Source organism: Rutidosis leptorrhynchoides, chromosome 3 (assembly GCF_046630445.1).
Source record: "Rutidosis leptorrhynchoides isolate AG116_Rl617_1_P2 chromosome 3, CSIRO_AGI_Rlap_v1, whole genome shotgun sequence".
Classification (NCBI taxonomy): Eukaryota; Viridiplantae; Streptophyta; class Magnoliopsida; order Asterales; family Asteraceae; genus Rutidosis; species Rutidosis leptorrhynchoides.
The window spans coordinates 633,597,590-633,602,598 of NC_092335.1; the positions used below are offsets into that span (position 1 = coordinate 633,597,590).

The window sequence follows — 5,009 nt, forward strand, 5'->3', positions numbered from 1 at the left end:
TATTTACGTCCCTTTTATTTTTCTCAACTGCGATTTTCCTATTTTTATGCTATTTTCCCAGCTTTATAGCTTACAAAGTTACAACTTCCATTTTCGTTTCTTTTTAATCTTGCTCACTGTACAATTTCATCATAAAGTTAAAAAGCATTTTCCAATGTTTCTCTCATTTTTATACTATGACTAAGCTACTATTTGGTTATATTCAACTAACCAAAAGAATTTACCCGACTATTAAACTATGCCTTATTCAACTAATCGTTTAATATAAAATAATATAATTCGTTACACGGATAGAAATAACTTATTATCCTATTCGTTTTTTCTAAGCTACATGGGTGGATTTATTATTCCTCCATTGTTAAATAACTTCGTTACATCTAAATTCAAATGAAAAAAAGGTGAGTCCTAATACTAACAAATATATTCGTTGAAAAATATTAATGATGATTAATTTTATGTTTAATTGCAAGATAAGATTTCAGTGATGATGTGTGCATCCATAGTTATATTGCAAGCAGTGTATACGAAGTTGGAAATGAGAACATGTATTTTCTAAAAGAATGTGGTGATAGATTAATTATATTATAAAATATGAACCAAGCAAAAACAATGCAATAGGAATGGTCATTGTATTCCTATTATCATTCCTTTCCTATTGCCATTACCATTCCTTATTTTGAACCAAGCACACCCTGAGTTTATAAATGATTCGACTACTAAACTACTTTCCAAGCAAGTCGAATATTAAATTTTGTATATTCGGCTCATGAAAGTAATCGAACAAAATCCTTTGTTTGAACTGGACTCGAATTCGAATTCGAATTCGAATTCGAAATAATCAAAGTTCGAAGACCTCGTTGAAACGTTGGATTTGTTATATATCCGGATTAATTATTAATTATTATTATTATACTCCGTAACAAAATATCTCTTGATCTCACATGTCACTCACGTGACTACCGTCTCATCCACCAAACAACCAAAAATATACACCGGTATCCCAAAAATATTACGAGTAAAAAATAATAACCTTCTTTTATTTTATCAGAAGCAGAATCCTTATTTATTATCCCCAAATGAACACACACACACTCTATCGTAAAACAAACCCTAGTTATCCAAACTATACAATTTAAATGCTATTTCAGAAATTTGAAGTTGACAACCAACCAATGGATTCAAAGGAAGATATATCTCCCGCAGGTAAAAAAATCGAAACTGTTAACGATACTAATTGTTTTAATTCCGTTATTGATGAAAGTAATACTATAAGAGTTAGTAGTAATCTGAATTTGAATGTTAATAATTCTGACGATGATGATGATGAAACCGAGGGCTTTGCTAGTGGTCAGGAAGAAGCTTTTGAAACAGTGTTAGATGATAATTTAGTTTTAGAGACTGAAACCCTAGTAGTTAATGTAGTGGATGATGATGATGATGATGATGATGAGGATGTGTTATTGTTTGGTGGTGTTGAGGATAATAGTGATGTTGTTAAAACACATGAGTTTGATGAATCTGGTAGTGTGTGTGAATAATGAGAAGGTGTTGGAGGAGGATTCTATTATTGTGGATGGAGTGGCGGTGGTGGTGGTGGTGACAAAAACTAATGTTGAAACAGTGGAGTTAGGAGATTCTGCTGGTGATGTGGCGGTGGTAACAGATGAGACTGACAAGTTGAATAGTGTTTTGGAAGAAGTTGTGAATAAGGAGGAGGTTGTTGGTGTAGTAACTGATGGTAAGTTTTCACCATTAAATGTTGAAATGGAACAAATAGAGTCTAGTGAGAAATCTAACCCTGCTGATGAGATTCAGGAAACAGAAATTGTATTGGATAATGGTGTAGAAAACAGAGTAAATGATAAGGAGTTGGAAACTGGAAGTTCTCAAGATCGTTCACAGATGATTGATGTTTTCATTGCAACTGATTCAGCCGAAGAAGATGGGAAAGAGTTGTTTGATTCATCTGCATTAGCTGAAACTAGTTTTTTAACTGAAGAAGAAGAAGAAGAAAGAAAAAAGCTTGAAAAGTTACAATCTATCAGAGTGAAGTTTTTGAGACTTGTACAAAAATTAGGCCTCCTTTCAATACAAGATTCCGCTGCTGCACATGTATACCTATTACTTGAGACCCATACTCTTAAATTTGGGTCAAGCTTATGGGTTAATTGGGTCTTGAAAAAAAGCCTAGCAATTTAAACCCCAAACCTTTTTTTATTTCAAAATTTGTCCAATAAGTTTTCCCTCCAACCTATAAAGCTCGATAAATGGAGATAGGTCATGGGTCTCTTGTGAATGGGTCAACCAGTCGACCATAATGATCATAACAAGTTTCATCCATGAAACATTTATGAAAGCATTAATCAATATTTTATTTTATATATATATAATAAATAAACATAAGAACTAATAACTAAAATAAATTCTTTACGCATTTGACCCATGACCCATTCTTTACCCAACCCAACCCATTTGGACCTGTTTAAAAATCTGACCTGTTAGACCCATGACCCGTTTTGCACCCGTTACCCAAACCGACACAACACTGACCTGTTTGCCACGTATCTGTACAGGTTCTTTACAGCCTTGAAGTTATTGCCGGAAGACAAACGGGTAAACTTTTTAGTCTTGAAGCTGCTAAACGAAAAGCTACGGAGCTTGAATCTGACCAAAATGAAGATCTTGATTTCTCGGTTAATATCTTAGTCATTGGTAAATGTGGGGCCGGGAAAAGTTCCACCATTAATTCAATTTTTGGTGAAGATAAGACTGTAATTAGTGCGTTTCAACCCGCAACTGATTCAGTTAAGGAGATTAATGGTGTGGTTAATGGTGTTAATGTTCGGGTTTTTGATACACCCGGGCTTCGTTCATCTGTAATGGAACAAGGTTTTAACAGGAGTGTTTTATCATCAGCAAAGAAGTTTACTAAAAAAAACCCGCCTGATATTGTTCTTTATGTTGATCGTTTAGATTCACAGACTCGGGATCATAATGATATTCCATTGTTGAAGACGATTACTGCTTCACTTGGTTCATCAATTTGGCGAAGTGCAATTGTTACTTTGACCCACGGGTCGTCTGACCCACCCGCAGGTTCAAACGGGTTCCCGTTGAGTTATGAAACGTTTGTGACTCAACGGTCACATTTGGTTCAACAAGCAATTGTTCAAGCGGTTGGTGATTTAAGAATGATGAGTCCAAGTTTAACGAACCCGGTTTCGTTAGTTGAAAACCATTATGCGTGTTGTACGGATCTTGATGGTCAAAAGGTGCTCCCGAATGGTCAAACGTGGAGACTACAGTTACTTATGCTTTGTTACTCAATGAAGATTTCAGCAGAAGCAAACGAGTTAATAAAACCACATGTCCTGTATGAAAACAATCGTAAGCTGCTGTTTGGTTTTCGTGTAAGGCCCCCACCGTTGACTTACATGTTATCTTCTATGTTACAGTCTCGCGCACACCCAAAGCTTTCTTCTGGTTCAGATGTTGACTTTTCAGAGTTGACCGATTCTGATAATGAACAAGATGATGAAGATGAATATGATTACCGTCAGAAAAAAAAATTTAAAAGAAATGAAAAAGAAAGGTAAAGATTCTGTAAATGAACAAGTTTATCAAGAAGATGAAGATGCACCGGTGCCGCTACCGGACATGGCGTTGCCGCCATCATTCGATAGCGATAATCCGGCTTACCGGTTCCGTTTTCTTGAACCGACATCATCGCAGTCTTTGGCTCGACCCGTGCTATACACGTATGGGTGGGACCACGATTGCGGGTACGACGGGGTCAACCTTGAACAAACACTCGCGATTGCTAATCGGTTTCCTGGTTCAGTTACGGTTCAGATCACTAAAGACAAAAAAGACTTTAGTATCAATTTGGATTCATCTGTTTTGGTAAAACACTGTGAAAATGTTTCAACAATGGCCGGGTTCGTTGTTCAACCAATCGGTAAACAGTTAGCTTATATTGTAAGAGGTGAAACAAAGTTCAGGAATTTGAAGAAGAAGAACAAAACGGGTGCGGGAATTTCGGTTACGTTTCTCGGTAAAAACGTGGTGACGGGGTTTAAAGTTGAAGATCAGATTACGTTTGGGAAACAGTATTCGATTATTGGCAGTGCGGGTATGTTTCCATTTCCAAGCGATTCGGCTTATGGGGTGAACGTTGAGATGATTCAACGAAGGGAAGTTGATTATCCCATTGGTCAAATTCAGTCAACGTTGGGGTTGTCTATGATAAAGTGGAGTGGTGATTTGGCGTTGGGGTTTATTGGCTTGGCCCAGTTTTGTGTTGGGCGTGGTTTGAAAGTTGGGATACAGGCGGGTATTAATAATAAGATGAGTGGTCAGATTACTGTTAAGACTAGTAGTTCGGAACATCTTGTTATTGCCGTTGTTGCTGTTATTCCGTCAGTTATTTCGGCTTTTAAGAAATTGTGGGTTGAAGTACTCTGCGTATTAAAATAAAATATGTACGAGTGAAGTAAGTATTTCACGGTTTATTGTTTTGGTTTTGTTATTGTGTTTTTATTATTGAATAATAAAATAAAGTTGGTTTTTATTATGCAGGAAGGAAGCAGCGGCTGAAATCTTTTGTTTATTTGTTAATTTTGTCTATAATGACTTTTGTACGAAGATGAGGAGGAGGGAATACATTATTTCTACTTATGGTTTCTTGTTATTTTGTTTTATTTCTAATCTAATAAAATTATTGTATTGTATTGAAATTCAAATGGTTTTCATTATCAATTGATTACTAGCATCTTTGCTTGTTTGTGTTGTTCATATGGTTTTATGCATCAGTTATAGCTGCTGATTATTAACACTGTTTTGTTGTTCATGGTTTACGGATCCAATGTTGTTTCTTACTTCTGTTTGCGTCTATAGATAGAAGGTGATAAACGAATCATAGTTTGAGGTTCAGTTCAATAGTCTAGCTGACTTCTGTGAATCTTTATTCAATATTGTTCCGGATTTGATATTTGGTGTGTACATTATAG

General features: G+C 35.8%; 1 pseudogene; it reads left to right on the forward strand.

Moving 5' to 3' along the window:
• The first annotated feature begins 1,058 nt into the window (after nucleotides 1-1,058).
• Nucleotides 1,059-4,771, forward strand: LOC139899057 (translocase of chloroplast 159, chloroplastic-like; annotated as a pseudogene).
• The last annotated feature ends 238 nt before the right edge of the window (nucleotides 4,772-5,009 follow it).